We start from the raw sequence: 18,069 nt of genomic DNA on the forward strand, positions 1-18,069 counted from the left end.
GGGGAACGTTGGTTTTAGCACTGGAGACGTTGGAGGAGTCAACAAGTGTTCACAGTGACGGGGAATGTGGGCTTCGACACCGGACGCGTGGAGGCGAAGCCAAAGTTCTCCACACTGTTCTCCATACATTTTGAGGCCGGTTTTGCCGTTGAAGGATTCACGATGGCTCTTCGAACCTGCCTTTTTTTGTTCAAGAGTATATTTTTTAGTCGTTCCCAGATTTAGCGTCACCTTCAGCCTCTTGTCCGATTTCTTCTTGCGGTATCTTTGCAGGGTTCTCCTTGCCTATAGGTTAAGCAGGTGCAAGTCGAGAGCTGAGTCTTCGCATTCCAACTTGTAAATTTCTCTCGCTTTTTTAATGCGTCTTGGATACGTCTGGTGAGATTCAAATCTTGATTTGCTTCTAGGGCTTTCATAAAATTGTCTAATTTTATGAACGGGACGTCTTTCTTCACCGGGGTGTTTAGCCCCAGCCTCATATAGATGATATAGGTGACCACTCCCCAAAGGGTTCAGTACTACGCTCCAGTGGTACTTAATTGATCTTAGAAGTCATATCAAACCGGACGTTGTGTCGTTTTGTTTGAGACCCTGAACTACTCTGGTGCATGTGTCCGTTTCGTTGGCTAAAGTCAGTCAGTGTTTTCTTTTTTTTTTTCTCAAATTTTCTTGATTTGGATGCCCTCCTTGTTCTTTTTGTATCCAAAATTTTGTGCTTTTCGTTAAAATCCTTGACCATTATGGTCGGAATGTTGGACTGCGATCAGCCTTCCAGCCATGTTCCTTTTTCCGATGCCGGGGTGTTTGACCGTGTGTACACATGGAGCACGCTGAGGACTTCAGAGCCTAGCTTCACGGTGATCCGTACTACCCCTATGTCCATGTTACAGGAGCTTTGTGTCTCGAGTTGTGTTTGCGGTATGACTTAATTTAAAAATGTCGTCGCTATAAGCCGAATGTTCTAACCAATGGGCCCTCGTTCCTCCCTAATGACGACGTAGTATAAACGTTATAGCCTGGTAACTTTAGATTTTCGCAGTCCGTTTTTTGCAGTTTGATGATTTCCGGCTTGTCGGAAATTGTTCAGCTCTAGGAAGAGGTTGCTCATGGCGGTGTTTATATTTTTACTTATTAAATTGACGGTTAATTAGTTCCTTTCTGCTTCCCTCGAGTTTCCGGCTCGAGAGGAAGGTGCTGGATTGAGGGGATATTCCAAGCCCCTAGGTCCTTAATTTGCCGGGGTGGGGCTTTGCTGTGTCGGTTGCTGAGGTTTGCTTTGAGTCCGCTGTGTTTTCTGACAGTCCGTGTTTTTCCTCTATGACTTAGCTTGCGGGATATTTCTACTGGAGAACTCGTTGCTAGTTGCAGCGTGTGGGCCTCCACAATTGCAGCATTTGGGAGGGAAGGTACAGTCTTCGATTTTGTGGTGTTCCTGCCCGCAATCGTTGCATCTTTTAGCATTGTTTGGACACACATTCGACTTATAAGCAACCTCGTGCAGTTATAGCAGACCAGAATCTTGGCTTAAACGCCGCTATTATGTATGCCTGGTAGCCATGATGCACGTGTGTCGGGAGAGTCTTTCCTTTAGAAGTAAGAAATATAGTGTTGCCTGGTTTTCCAATGCTCTGGAAGTCACTATTTTGTGAGTTTTGCAGCTTTGGTTTATGTGGGCCGCAGGGGTTACGTCGTTCTCTACGGCACCATGACAGAACAGCACACGACAAAACAGCACGCGACAAAACAGCACGGTCAAAACAGCACGCGTCAAAACAGCACAGCGTCAAAACAGCACGGCGACAAAACAGCACGCGTCGAAATAGCACGCGACAAAACAGCACAGCGTCAAAACGGCACCGCGACAGAAGAGCACGTGCCAAAACAGCACGGCGTCAAAACAGCACGACGTCAAAACAGCACAGCGACGAAATAGCACAGCGTCAAAACATGACATTGACAATATAACTAGAGTTCGGCGTTCTCAGTTTGTATTATTTGAAATCCCCCCACTTTTTCCCGTTTTTATTCCAAACAAAAGTTTTCGGTTTATTGCGGTGGATTTTAGAAGACCCATAAAGTTCTTTGTTATATTAGGTTTATTGACGAAAACCAGTACATTAACAAAATGTAATAATTAAAAGCGGTTGTGTAAAATATATAGTGAGTACCAGGTACTGGTCTTCTTATTTGTTGTCGTGTTTGGCAGCCCACGCGACCTGTTCTCTAAGACGCACTGGGGCCTTATCGTGATCTGACATTATCGTCGTGTGCTCGCATTTGTACACAGGACGATCATGAGCTTCCGTACCATTTCCGTCGGAGAGGCAAATATCAAAATGGAGAAATTAGCAAGCATTGTACTCGGTGCGCTTTCCCACATTTTCACAACTGCGAGAGGTGATAAATTAGCGCCGACGGCAGAAATGACAATAAAACACTCGTATTTATGCCCTCCTCTAGTAGACGGAAGTTGGGGGTGTTAAAAAATACGCGGCATTTACGGACGCTCTTGATTTTCGTTGTTTGATTTCACGATTAAACTCTATTCTCTTAACAAAAAATTCGGTGCAAATTCCTATCAGGTGAAAAGCCCAGATTTCGTCCTGAAGACCCCTGCGCCCCCGGAGAGTTTGTTGAAAGTTGAACCGATGTCACAGACAAGCTGAAAACTTCGAAAGAAAATGGTCATAAAGTCAGTAATGAGTAGAGTTCCGTCTCCTGCTTTAGTGACGCTCAGAAAACAGAGTGTGTCGTCTGCTCCCTGTGCCTGTCGGGAGACGGTGGCAGAAGTGAATAGCGTTCCTCACTCGGTCGTCTGCGAACGCGCCCCACATTGATTCTGGCAAATTTGTTGCTTTCACTTCCTGCAGAAAGAGAACTACGGCTTGAAATTTCACACGGTAAAACTGACCTGCTCTGTGCACATTTGGTGAAAGTTAGAGCTTTCTATATACAGGCGCCAATGTTTCAAGCTCGTTTTACAGCTGAAGATCTGCTTGTGCCACCCTAGATTTTAGAAGTATTGAATCTAACTTGCACAGAATTGCGTCAGAAGGATTGTACTTGTGAGATAAAGGGTAAAAATTTTACACAAGCTTGAACATGATGACAGATACCGGGCAGCACAGAATGTGTCAAGCGCAAACTACCACTTCGCAAAAATTGACGTCGCTCGACTTGAGGCCGCATGAGGTTGTCAGTCGATGTGAATTTCTCCACTACAACCCGCTAAATTTAACGGGGAAATGTTCACACGACAAGAATTTCCCCAATAAATATAATTTAGAAATTGACGTGAGGGTTTCTCGCAATGTTTTTTTTTTGTGACAGTTCTTTTTCGTGATGGTTCTTTGTGGCAATTTTTGTAATTGAATTTGGCTTATAAAACACATTCTGTGTATTTAAAAAAGGAGGTCTGCTTGCCTTTGTTATTTGGAGCAAAACAGCTTAACCGCGCTTTCTTTCTTTTTTTTACTTGTGTTTGATTACGGGGTTAGTATACTAAGCATGCAATGTCCCAATGCAATTATTAAGACAGTCACCTTAACACTTTGTCTATAAATTGAAGACTACGAGTAACACCCGTGTGGGCAAAGTGTGACAATTTCTATTTCAGCCAAATATCTCTCAGTCAAAAACACAAAAGGGCTTCTAAATACCCCACTGCTTTGCGTTATATTATTTTAAATACATATTATAGGAGAAAAAAGGCTTAAGGTTTGCCCGGAGAGAAAACAAATTACGAAGAAAAAAAAGTAAAAATCAGTCGAATTCACGGCTTCCGAAAAGCGACAGCGAAGAATTGAGAGTTACTATGACGTACAGCAGGCAGCGTTTAAATTCAAAGGTTTCGGAGAGAGAATTCATAATATTGCCGCGCGCAGAAGATTCGCGTATTCTTACTCGGGGCGCAACTTCTGTCATTTCGCCCTAGTTTCTTGTTTCGAAAGTGCCTGTCCATTCTCACCCCGAACGCTCGATGTTGGAACCTTCTCAGCCAAATTTTCACCATGCCGACACACACTAGATATGGAGCTGCCCGTTACCTTGTCGATTCAGTTCCGCTCTCGCTTCTTGTTACGCCGCCAAATCGCCGCCTGCTTTTCTGCTATCTCGACGTTCGTTCTTTATTTTGCTAGGCACAAGTTCGCCGTTTAAACCTTTCTTTTCAGTTCAAAATTTATCGTTTCTTCACTTTACTTTGTGGCAATATATGAAACGTCATCTAAGCACGAGAATCTCCCTCACTGAAAGCGCCAAAAGACCGGGACAGAGAAAGGGCAGCACAAGACTCGTTGCGCTGACGTCTTTACTCTGCCCCTGTCTTTGGCGCTTTTAGACCCTACACTAAATAGCGACTCTATTTACTTAAGCGCCACCTGACATCATAACGTCACGTGACCTTATAATATCACGTGGCGTCATGGTGTTTTCGTGATGTCACGCGATATAATGACGTTTTGATGTCACCTGACATCCGGGTTTCACATAACGTATGGGTCAAGGTCATATACACGATATAGCCATTACGGCGCTATGTTACCTTTATGGCCTTTACCTGTGTATCGGTCCGGCGTAGCGTGTCGATTTTCTCATGTATCATAGACCTAAACGTACTCAATGTTAAAAAAAGATATATTTCGATATAAGATTTTTGAAACTCCCAACGAATTCATGTAAAGGCCCCAGCAACGTACTCCGGTCGCTGTCTCTTCTCCAGCCCAGATCTATGGCCCACCGATGATCCCCACCGGCGAGACGCCAACCTGGTCCTTGCATTCCACCGTCTTTCCCTCGAGTAACATCGCGGCGCTTCCGACCTGGACCGTCCGGCAAACCACCGAGCCGAGGGCGACCGCCTCCCTGCCCGGCTACCCGCACCTGACGACCTTCGTCGAGAGCTACCCCCCACCCGTCGTGGAGATTTTCCTTTGCCAGAACCTCGAGCTACGGGGACGCTACGAAGACCAGCGTGCCTGTCTTCGACAGCAGCACGCACAGGGCAGCCTGGTTAGCCGCCACGCCACTTTGGCGGACCAGCCGGTTGCCACCGCACGACTGAAGTGTGTCGCCGAAGTGAAGCGGCAGCAGCTAACCCTGTACTCGCCTTCGAGTGTGCTTCTCGGCGAGCCAATGGGTGAGGCCACCGCTCATATCACGAGATCTTCGGTTACGGGTGAGGAACGGAGGATTCCATCGCCCGTAGATTGCACCGCCTCGATGACATTTTAACTGCGCCAGTCAGCGAAATTACCTGTTCTTGTCGCGTGCACTCTAGCTCTAGTTCGCGCAGCCACAATAATGAGCCGCTGAGCTACAGATGACGTTTGTGAAGGGCCGCCCACACTAGCGAGAAAACGCGCCCGGCGCGCCGATAAATCGGTTCAGCGGGAAGATAAAGGGCGTGTCTCTGCACGCGCTCGTGGCGCTGACTGTGCTTCGGCGCCATTTTGTTACTTGCCGCGATCGGCGTGCCACGCGCGTTTTCTCGCTAGTGTGGGCGGCCCTTGAGTGTGGCTCAGCATTTAACTGCTTAGAACGGATGCATGTGTTTATGCTTGTATGTTTGATGGTGGGGTCGTTCTTGTTGCGTCGAATGCCTTCGTCACCTGCCCACCCAGAAACAAGCGTTGGACGCTAAAATGGCTTCAAGGCACTGATGAAACAGTTACGAGCTAAAACCGACAAATGAAAGGACACGTCAATTTTGAAAGAACACGAAAACGGAATTAACGGTCAATAAAATGGGCATACATTCCTACGAAAGGTAGGTGTATGAAGGATTCGGCATAACTGAAGCGAAACGCAACCTGCGCTATGCAGTTGAATGTTAGGGAGTGTAAAGGAGTCGCGAGCTGCCCCCTCACCGGGTGGTCCTCATTACGGCCGCGCGGAGGTGTGGGGAAGAGGGGAAGCGGACGCACCCTGACTGTCGTTGTTTTCTTTACTTTCGACGGGTGACCGCGGTCCTCTCGAGCAGGCACCCCGCGGCGAAGACGTTGTCTCTTCCGCGAAGAGGACGTTCTGTTTTGTGTGTGCGCGTGTTTTCTTGTGTGCTCCAGCGTCCCACAGGGTACGCTGGCGACGATCGAGTTTCGGGCCAGGAGCTCTGGTGCGGCGCCACCCTGTCTGGAACCCAAGGCTGTGCCAATGTTACGGAGCTGTCAGCCGTGGCCGTTGCAAACTTGATGAACGGCCGGGTCGGCCTCCAGCTGACCATTGGAGGGCTGACGCCCCGTGACTTTGAAAAAGTTTGAAACCATTGGTTAAGACTTCCCTGAGGGTGAGGGAGTGAGTGCCTTCAAAAGCCCCGGACGGGGCGAGGGAGGTCGATTTTGGACGGATTTGGACATCTGTTAGACCTGTTCGATCCGAACATGCCAACTTCCCCTACTTTGTACACATGTACATAGTTTGTAAAATAAATCGGTTCGCCAAAGAGCTCGCAAAGTCTCCATCGCCTCCTGAGAACTTCAACGACCATCGGCCTGCAAAACTTGGCAGGACCAAAGTACCAACAACGAACGAACCAACATTTACTGGCGCAGTCGGCATGGATGGTCTTGAAAACTGCGGAGGTGACTGAAGATCACGAAGGAGACTCAAGTGCAGGCGAGAAAACGGAGCCCACGGCGGACCATCACGTGACCCCGGGAACCCGCGCCAGCACAGCCGGCGGCTAGGACCAGCGGAGTCCTGAACCTGTCCCGAGGGAAGCTACGTCCCGGTAACGAGAGTCACGCTTTCCTGACGAATCGAAGAAGCTGTGCGTCCAAGCGAGTGAGATCCTGGGAGCCGAGCCAGAGGAGCCGGTGGCAAGGGCCAGCAGAGTCCTGTGCGTGTCCCAGGGCAAGCCGCTCGTCGGGGGAAATTCTGATCCTGTGGTGCTCAGTTTGTTCCCGACGGAGTCATCGAGCCGGCGGCACGGACGACCAGAAAGCAAGCTACATTGGCACGGACCCCACGCGGACCTGCAAAGTAGTAAGCTCAATCTTGTTTCCCTTTTTGGAAGGGGAGTGGTCGTGTCGCAGTAGGCCGGGGCAGGGCGCATGATTACGAGGTTCGGGCATTCCAATCCGGACAAACGCACCGGAGGGACGATGGACGGCGAAGGGACGTCGGGGGAAGGCGGGAGCACCACGACGTTGGTGAGCGAGCACCAAAGCGAATTCAACTTTGAGGAGGCGAGACAACGAATAAAAATTCTCGAGCTCGAGATGGAGCTCGAGCGCGTTCGATCGGCCAACCGCCGCGCCGAGGGGGGCAGACCGGCGGAGACAGGCGAACGTGGAGAGCAGGATGACCTGCGACATTTCTCTAAAGCTTTGTCGGGCGTCATTCAGAAATTCCCATCAGAGGCCGAGGTGCCCGTGTGGTTCGAGGCGGTAGAGACCATCTTCGTGACATATCGCGTACCGAGGGCCATATGGGGCCAGTTGATATTCCCGCACGTGGTTGAAAAAGTTCGGTATTTGGCCACGCAGCTCACCGCGGCGGAGCTCAATGACTACGCTCGAGTTAAGGAGACCGTACTCGAAGAGTTGCAGCTCGCGCCCGGTGAGTACCAAAAACGATTCCTAAACGCCAATAAAAGGAGGGAGGAAGCATGGATGCCATTCGCCACGCGGCTGCGCAGCTACCTCCACTTTTACTTGGAAGCGAGGGGAGTTCAGACTAAGGGCGACTTAATTGACCTTCTCGTGGCTGACCAGTTGAAGGCAAGGATGTCGCCGGAGGCGCTTAGTTACGTCACCCTGAAAGAGGACCCTAGCTGGCACAGGGCGCCGGAGCTGAGCCGACTGATGAGGCTCTACGAGCAGGCCGAGGGTAAAGGGGCTGCGTCAAAGCTTGTTGACGCAGAGAGCTCGGGGGCCTTAGACAAAACAAAAGGCGGGGGAGCCGCGAATACGACGAAATTCACGCGAAGTCCGGCCGCCAGACTGGGTACGGGCCAGCGGAAAGAATGCTATGGGTGCGGCGCCTTGGACCACCTAAGAGCTGACTGTCCGCACGCTACGAGTCACCGGGAAAATGGGAGCCTCAAAGCACCATCTAAAACCGAAAAGCTCACCGCTCGGGTCACCACGGAGCTGCGCTCGCTGCCACCCAGTGGGCTCATAACGACCCGAATATCTTGTGGTGAGCGCGAGATCGGCGCCGTTCTCGACACTGGAGCGGACATAACCGTAGTGAGGGAGGCCATTGTACCCGATGAGCTCAGGACGCCTTGCGGCAAGATTTCCCTAGAATCCGCTTTCGGAGAATCTGTGGAGGCGAGCCTGGTGTTGCTGCCTTTGGCTTTCCTCGACAGGGGTTCTTCTTTTGCCGAAGTTCGCGAGACGGCGCCGATTCTCTGCGCACTGACCGACCGACTCACGTCTCGCACTGATTGCCTACTTTCCGGGGAGGCATGGGAGACGCTCCACGGAGCAACAATCGCGGAGGCGCCGGTCGGAGCGGTGGCAAGTGTAGCGGCGGGGGAGGCGGTGCCGTCGGCGGTCAGCAGCCCTGCACGGGAGCCCGAGGGAAGCGTAGAAACAAAGGGGAACAGTACCGAAACAGAGGTTGAGGACTGCGCCGAGATGAGTTCTTGGCCACAGACGGATGAAACTGAAACAGACGGCGGGTTCGCAGAGCGGTCGAAGTTCCGCGAACAACAACTGGGGGACCCCTCCTTGCTCGAGGCGTGGGAAAACGGCCGCGAGGGGAGTGTTGAAGGGATTGGCGTGGCGTTTCAGGAAAACGATGACTATGGGGACTTAGAACGCGCCCCACGAAAAATGAGGGGGTGTCAAGAGGCGCAACTTCCTGACAGTCAAAGAGCGCACATCGGAAAAGACGCGCACATCGTTCGCGCGGTGTTCGACAGACACCGCCGGCTCTTCTCGCCTAATGCGGGTATAGCAAAGGTGGGAGAATGCCGCGTAGCGCTAGACCCGGGGTACGTGCCGAGGCGGGCCTACCCCTACCGCATACCCGCAATGCTGGGGCGAGAGGGTGGACTTTCGACAAACGTTGAGAAATGCCAGGTGACTAAGCCTGAGATCAGGTACCTCGGCCACGCGGCGGGGTCCGGCAAGCACGCGCCGGACCGGGCCAAACTGGCGGATATCGAGGGACTATCGGTCCTTACTACTAAGCGGGAGCTGCGTAGCGCGCTGTGGCTATACAGGTACTATGGGACTGCATACCGAACTATGCGGACATCGCAAAACCGCTCACCGAGCTAACCGGTGGAAGGATCCCGAACCGACTGCCCTGGACAGATGCAGCTGACAGGGCCTTCGCAGCACTCAGGAGGGTGCTGTGCGACGCAGTGGCGCTGTACACACCCGATTCGGAAAGGCCGTTTTGGCTTTACACCGACGCCTCGGCTATCGCGGTGGGAGCATGTTTGGCGCAATTGGGAGAGGGCGGGGAACAAAATCCGGTCGCGTTCGCAAGTTACCGCTTCACGCCCACTCAGATGCGGTGGTCGATCGAACGAGAGGCATTCGGGGTAATCTGGAGTCTGAAAAAGTTCGATGTATGGTTATTTGGCGACTCCGTGACGGTGGTCTCCGATCACAATCCCCTGACGTATCTGACGCTGAGCGTCCCTCACGGTGCGAAGATAACGAGGTGGGCTCTAGCTCTCCGGAGGTACGACGTCAAAGTCGTGCACCGGAAGGGCGCTAGACACAAGAGCTCGGACTCCTTGTCCAGAATCGCAAACGAATGTTGGGAGCCCTGTGACACGGCCGGCACCCGTTCCGAACTGGGGGGTAGGACGAGCAAGGCACCGAACAATACGCGCTTGTGGGTGCAACCACGTATTTCTTTTAATCATTTTTAACGTGACTTGCACCTCCATTTAAGCGGGAAGCAGGGGGAGCTGCTGTCAGTGTGGTATGCCGTTTGTTACTTCGCGCCAAGTGCATTCTTTTCTTTGTTGTTTTAAGCGTTGTAAGCCGTTTTTCGGCGTGGCTCGTCTTTTGGCTTGGTGATAATTTGTGCTTTTACTATCTGTGCCGGCCCATGTGTACGGGCATTGTGATTGTCGCGGAAATAACCGTTTTGGTATTCCGTAGTTCTGTGTTTTTTATTTTTTTTTTTTTTGTTATCGTTTTTCTTTTCGTCTTGGGGGAGGGGTAATAAAACTGTTAGCAGGTCCAAGAAGGACCAGAAACACTCTTGGTGGGGAGGTGTAAAGGAGTCGCGAGCTGCCCCCTCACCGGGTGGTCCTCATTACGGCCGCGCGGAGGTGTGGGGAAGAGGGGAAGCGGACGCACCCTGACTGTCGTTGTTTTCTTTACTTTCGACGGGTGACCGCGGTCCTCTCGAGCAGGCACCCCGCGGCGAAGACGTTGTCTCTTCCGCGAAGAGGACGTTCTGTTTTGTGTGTGCGCGTGTTTTCTTGTGTGCTCCAGCGTCCCACAGGGTACGCTGGCGACGATCGAGTTTCGGGCCAGGAGCTCTGGTGCGGCGCCACCCTGTCTGGAACCCAAGGCTGTGCCAATGTTACGGAGCTGTCAGCCGTGGCCGTTGCAAACTTGATGAACGGCCGGGTCGGCCTCCAGCTGACCATTGGAGGGCTGACGCCCCGTGACTTTGAAAAAGTTTGAAACCATTGGTTAAGACTTCCCTGAGGGTGAGGGAGTGAGTGCATTCAAAAGCCCCGGACGGGGCGAGGGAGGTCGATTTTGGACGGATTTGGACATCTGTTAGACCTGTTCGATCCGAACATGCCAACTTCCCCTACTTTGTACACATGTACATAGTTTGTAAAATAAATCGGTTCGCCAAAGAGCTCGCAAAGTCTCCATCGCCCCCTGAGAACTTCAACGACCATCGGCCTGCAAAACTTGGCAGGACCAAAGTACCAACAACGAACGAACCAACATTTACTGGGAGGCTAACTCTTTGGTATTCACGACACATTCGCAGAAAAGCAGTGCCTTCGTTAATAAAGGATAATGAAATTTGGGCATAAGGAGACACTGTGGGAAACAATACGAATGAGAGAAGTGCAAAAGGGAACGGCGCATTTAAGGACCACCAATTTTGCGGTCTCCGGCAGCGTTCCACTGCGCTAATGATTTTCTGATTAAACCTGCATTTATTCTAAAACAGAAAGTAAATTTAGAACGGTTGCGTTACGGTAGCAAAACGGATGGGAAAGTTCTGCCAGATTTCAAGTCGCACTCAACCCGGAATGCTACTTTGCCGCAGGTCACCTCGCGTAGTGGTGAAGCCAATTCCGAAGCCCTCGAATTGCGAATCCCACATATCGCCGATTTTGCTCTCCCGGTAGAGAGAGAGTGAGCGAGATAGAGAAAGGGGGAGAGTGTGCGTGTGTGTGTGTGCACGCATTTTTGTGGGGAGGGGGGGAAGGGGGGGAGGGGGGCAGGGGGGCGTGTGTGTGTGAAGGACATCGACGAGTGTCACGTCCTCTCTCTCTTACCTTGCCTTTCTTATACCGTTGCCAAGATGAAGCGACAAGGCCTCCTCCGTCGTAGCAAGAGCCAGAGTGCAGTCCGTTAGGTGCTAACGCTGTTCTGTGGTAGCGGAACAAAATGAACGCTGTGAATCACTCTCAGAAGCTCCGTCTAAGCCCGGTAATAGGGCCGCTTGGTGGTTTTCTCACTGACCTGCCGAACACCATTGACAAGTGACGGCAACTGGAAAGATTCGCAGTATACCAAATGCAAAATTTTGAAAACTGCACTAGTTTTGGTAACAAGTACAGTTGGCTTCCAGTATTGTTAAAGAAATTGGATCACCGTAAGTAAACAGGAAGTCTGCAAAGCTGTTTTTTTTTTCTTGTCAGCAGCCTTTGAGCATTTTTTTTTTACTTTGTTGTTTTCTTGTTTTTTTGCTAACGTTGCCATTCAAAAAGGGAATCGGAATAGGACCAAAATGACTGGGTCATGCGACACTATCAGTAAGTTCTGGAGCATACCAATTTAGATAATTGAAATTAAAATAAAACTAAATTTGTTAACTATATATATATATATATATATATATATATATATATATATATATATATATATATATATATATATATATATATCAGGGTGTCGAACCGGAACCGAACCGAACCGAAAACCGGAACCGAACCGGTATTTTTTCCGGAACTGAACCCGAACCCGAACCGTTATATTGTTATCGCGATGAACCCGAGCCGGAACTGAACCGGAAAAAAAAATAACGGTTAACGGCTCATGTCAAAACGGTTCGGCCACGCGCTGTTGACAATGAATGTGCTATCAATGCCATTTATTTTTTAAGTGCCGTCAACTGACACACACCTCGCTTACATATTTTTCTTCTCCACTCAGTCTTAGGAATATAAACGCTGCATCCATGAATCTTGACAAACGCTGCATCCATGAATCTTGACATAGGAACCAGTATTGCGCTGGTCGCGGCTTGCACGGAAGAAAGAAAATTAAAAGGCTGTGCAAAAAAAAAAAAAGAATCGCGTCACGGGATTTCATTTTTTTACAATCTCGTAAATCCTAAATGCCGCTGTGTGCTCATTTCATAACACGTTTCTAGAACGCGCGAGTTCTTGAAGCTTGCTTCCATCGGAATGAGAAAAGAAAAGGCTGTGGAGTTTGATAATAATGCATCCGGTTTCGTATAGGCACTTAGAAGCTAACATATTTGTGAGACAGCGAACTCTTCTATTTTAATATTTATCCTATTACGTCCTTCTGGCGTTGCGTTCGGTGAAGTGTTTTTCATATTCCGTATCTTGTTTAATAAAAACTTCTTTAAGGGTCTAATTTGAGTTACCGAAGGCTAGTTCAAATAAAGAAAGCTGTATTTTCTCCCCACTGTTCCTTCAATTGCTTACACGCCGAGGTGGCGGGATAGTTAGCGAGTTCTACTTTTAAGTGGGTTTGTAAGGAGGTCGCGGATTTTACAGCTACTGCGTCGGACCCAATTAGATGAAGTCCGAATGCGTAAACGTCGGTGAGGTAACCTTTGAGTGCACATAAAGAAACCATTCCTGGTAGAAATCCCTGAGTCTTACACTACGATGTATCCCGTTTCGTATGTGCTGATTTCAGATGTTTTATTTGTAATTTATTTTGATGTTGCAATTTGTCATTTATAATTTCCGAACCGGTTCGCCAACCGGTTCAGCGCCCCGAACCGGTTCGCGGATCGAATTAATCGAACCGGAACTGAACCGGAACAAAATAAATTTACCTGAACCTGAACCGTAACCGAACCCGTATTTTTTTCGGTTTGACACACTTATATATATATATATATGCATACATTTCTGAGCGTTAATTACGCTATGCACAGTTTCGAAGGCGCATAGAGTGTAATATATTATACACTTTCAGCCCATAATGGAGTTTAGGATAAAACGATAGGCTCTCCGAGTGTAGTAAACGACACTGAGTCAAAGTCAAAATTCTTGAGTTAATGTCTAGACAGCGGGAACTTAATCTGCCACAAGGGGTGCCCGGTGTGTCCCCTGGAATGAATCTTATCATTGAAGTTTGAAAGCACACCTGGGGTCTTTGACGTGCACCGCACGATATGGACACGCGAACACACGCCTTCTGTAGGGCGATCTCTTGTTCCACGTCCTCCAAGCTACGTTGCGTCAACGAATCCAAACGTTAGACAGTTTTAGCATAGCGTTGCCGTAGGCTACCGCGTAGAACGGCATTGCAAACGAGAGCTCGAGGTGTGACTTCAAAGTAGAAAGGGAGGGCGATCCCCCCCCCCCTTTTCTGTGCACCTATCTCGACGCCATTGATTAAACTTTTTAAATAATTAGTTTATTTATATATTTATTTATTTACTCTACTCATTAGGGCCTCGTTTATTGATGTATTTTTTATTGACCACTCGTTAAGGACCCCGACAGGGGAATCGCATAAGGGGAGAGGCGGGGACAGTACAGCACACAGTAAACACATGTGGAACATTCCCATACACAAAAACGCGTAAAAAAATAAAGGAAACAATTTACATACCAAACATTGGCATAAACACACAAACAAAAAACAACCGAACAGTCGAAAATATTTTGAATGTGGATAAAGCGGCGGCCATGTGTGCGAACATGACTGATAACCAAAACGACTTGAGATGATAGAGCCTTTTTTAAAGATATCGGGGTCACAAATTATTACTGTCATCTAGCAGATTATTTCATTCTGTTATGACAAGGGTAAGATACGAGTCTTTAAAAGTGACAGTGGTACCATAAATGCGACGTTCGCTAAGGTAGTTTAAACGTCGGGATGAACGACGGGGTTCTAATAGAAAAGATTGTCCGAATTGGGAGGGTTGATAAAATATCTTGTGGAAGAAACAACCATGTGATATTCTGCGGCGCGCGCTGAAAGTGGAGGTCTTGCAAGCAACCTAGGTGCGTAAGGATGTCACCAGGTTCAGCTCAACCATGTGCGCCCCCGTCGTACATCTCGCCACAGGCGTCGCCTGCGTCCCTCCGTCAAGCAGGCCCGGCCGTCCCAATCCTCACCAGGCGTGGACAGGGCAGCTGCCCGGCTGCACGTACCTGAGCCCGGCGCCTTTCCAGCTGCCGACTGGAGCGGTGCTCCGGTACCCCTCCACGGGGTATCCTTTCACAGCGGGGCCTGCGAGCTCCTTCAGAGGCACCTTTGCGCAGGGGGCCACTCGGCACGCTGCTGCCGTGCTTGCCTCGATGTCCCGTGCCCCAGGGGTCACCGTGTCCGTGCCAGTCTTCGGCAGGGAGCCGTCCACAATGCAGGCCAGGTATCAGGCGTTCGTTTATACTGCGTTCTTTATATAACAAATGTTTAAAAACCAAGCTTTTCTTTTACGTTGGTTGGCATATTTGAAGGGGCAGGGATGTCTATGACAGTGGTTCTCAACCATCGATGTTTCGCGGACCCCTTGTAGATCGGCGGAGATGATGGAGGACCCCGTTCGTGGTGACGGGAAGGGAAAGGTATTGTCTAATTATGATAGCTAATTAATAAATAGATTTAACTCAGGGCTAGTGTGAAGTTGACCTCTCTTATTGAGAGGTCAACTTCACACGAGAAAACTCTCCCGAAAACTAAAACATTTCTTCTCGACCTGAAAAAATTAAACTTTTATTGTCGCGCCTGACTGATGAGGCAGGGCTTCGCGGACCCCCATTTGAGAACCGCTGGTTTATGAGTTTAGGGGGGGGGGGGGGGGGGGAGGAGGCGTCTTGAGATTTGTTTCGTTCGGTTTCTTGTGTATCGTTCAGTAGCCTAAGTTGAACTCATGTCCAAATATTTGTTTCGTTCAATTGATTCTGCGACTAACAAATAAATGAGTTCCATCTCATACTTGCGTTTAATTCTATTAATTATGTTATTAAAGTAAATCCGTTACATTCAATACATGCGTTTCATTTCACTAGACATCGGCACGTAGACGTGGTTAGGCCTATTGCGGCCGTGTCGTACTGGTGACTCTAGCGAAATCGACGCCGCGTAGCTCAGGAGGGGCGAGGGCGCCGGTGTAAATGAGGGCCAACATGTAGATTCAGGGGGAAGAGATTGGGAGGGCGGGAGGAAGCCTCGTAGGAATAGGAAAAAGAAACAGCTTAACACTGGTTTCATAAACATGCGGGGGAGGGGGGGGGGGGCAGGAACAGAATAAAGTGGGAGGACATTGAGGAGCAATTTGAAAGCGAAAACTTTGCAATGTATGGATTAGCAGTAACACATCTGAGGGACATGGAAGAACCACCATACATACCGGCATATCACTGGATGGGATGCAACCGGCTCAAAGGGGAACGCAAGGGAAGGAGATTAGGGATGTTAGGAAAGGGTCAGGAATGGGAGAGGAAACGAGAGGCATGCAGGGAACACATGTGGATCAAAGGCAATATTGGGGGTTTGGACACAATCCTGGGTTTTGTGTATCTAAAAACAGGGAGTGATGCTGGGAAGGAAAACACAGAACACTTAACATGTTTAGCAGATGTTAGGGAAATCGGCACTAACAAGGAAATAATTACCTTGGGGGACATCAATGCGCGTTTGGAAGACTTTGATGGACATACGGATACAACAGGGAGGATGTTAGAAGAGTTCTGCGAAGCTCATGATCTGGCATTGGTTAACGCACCGGTAAATGTGATGGAAAAATAACGTGGGAAAGAAATAACTTGCACTCGACTATTGACTACTGTTTAATGTCGCGTAAGCTATACAACAGATTAGGAGGTATGTAAATAGATGAGGAAGGCACAAAAAGTCTGGGGAGCGACCATAAGAGAATCAAGATTAGAGTTGGCACAGTAGAACCAGAAATGTAAAATCAAAAACAAGAAGGTAGAAATAACTTAAATGATAAACAATTACAAGAGGTATCTACCCGAATCGAAAACATAATATCCAAGCAACCGGAAAGAGAATGGACATACGAAGACTTAGTGTTTTCAAAAGAGAGTTAGAGAAATACCGAATCAAACAAGGAGGAAAAAAACTAAAACGCAAGCCCAAAAGCTGGTCGGATAAAGAGCTTAAGGCAGCAATATCGAGACGCCAAGCGGCATCTAGAGAACACAGATGGGCGAAGAAAAAGGGGGCTACACCAGCCGAAGTTGCATCAAAATGGGAGGACTTTCAGGAAAGAAAGCGGGAGGCATCAGCATTAATACAGGCCAAATTGGGAGGGCAGGGGTCCAGTGAATGATAGAGAAAAACCAGACGGATAGGAATGCGGGAAAAAAATTCTGGAAACACGTCAGTGTATAGGTAAAAAATACCAAGGGGTACCAGCAGACACCAACCACTCAGGAAGGGACAAAGGTAGAGGGGGAAGAGGCAAGAGAAAAACATTAGACTTACAATCGAACCAGCATTTTCGGAGTTAGAACCAGGTCAGGCCGTAGGGAATGGTAGTGTCTACACAACACAAGAGGAGGATCATAGTGAAGAAAAGGAAATGACCACAGGGGAATGGTAAAAAGCAGAAAATCAGAAATCCGGCTGGAACTGCGGTAGGTCCAGACGGCATACCAATGAGGCTGATAAAAGTTACAGGTAAGACAAGCAAATTGAAACTAAGGCAGCTAGGTGATTGACCAGATTCTTATGGGGGGGGGGGGGGGGGGGTACCCAGTGACTGGAAATTGAGCAGGATGAGATTATTATTTAAGGGCAAGGGAGACAAAGACAGTATCAAGTCATATCGACCAACCACAGTAACTTCAGTAATATACAGACTAGCTATGCAATTGTAAAAGGAAGAATGGAAGAATGGGCAGAGAGAAAACAGATTCTGGTGGAGCCTCAAAACGGTTTCAGGAGAGATAGACGGCTAGATTATAACTCATTTGTAATCACTCAGTGCATAGAGATAGCAATGACAAGTTAAAGGCCATTATAAGTAACATTTGGGACATCAAATGAGCATATGACAATGTGAATCAGGAAAGACTCTGGGATCATCTGAAGGAACATGGGCTAGGGGGAACCATGGTTAAGTCTCTAGAACAGGTTTATACGGAGAATATAGGTGGTTATAACATGGGAAGCCGAAACTAAAAGACCAGCAGCAATAAAAAGAGGACTAAACAGGGCTTCCCATTGTCTCCCTTGATCTTTATGATATCCCTCAGTGAGATGGAAAAAATATTAGAACGGTGCAACCTGGGCTTTGACCTGACTTACATGGAGGAAGGACATAAAGTAAATCAAGTATTGCCAGGGTTAATGTATGCAGACGACATTGTAATTGTAGCAGAAAGTCGTGAGACAATACAGGAACTGATTAGAAGAAGAAGAAGAGGTTTATTTAGAAAGACAGAGAGGTCGCTCCATGTAGTTTGCATTAACCGGTTTCTCTGTGCTGGGGAGGGGGAATAGGGGATGCCAAAGAAGGGCAAGAAGAGGAAATTAATAAGAACATATCAAAATAACGTGGAGCGTCATATCTGCTCCTTAAAGACGGCAAATAAGTTGGGTATCACGTAAGAAACGTAGTAGGTATTTGGTCGCATCAGCCAGCTTTTCTGGGCTCTCCCACGCTCCTAAGATCTTCTAGAGAGAGACCGGTCGGGAGTCCAGCTGGGAAAGTTCT

The sequence above is a fragment of the Ixodes scapularis genome, unplaced genomic scaffold, assembly GCF_016920785.2.
Source record: "Ixodes scapularis isolate PalLabHiFi unplaced genomic scaffold, ASM1692078v2 PGA_scaffold2__306_contigs__length_199485367, whole genome shotgun sequence".
NCBI lineage: Eukaryota > Metazoa > Arthropoda > Arachnida > Ixodida > Ixodidae > Ixodes > Ixodes scapularis.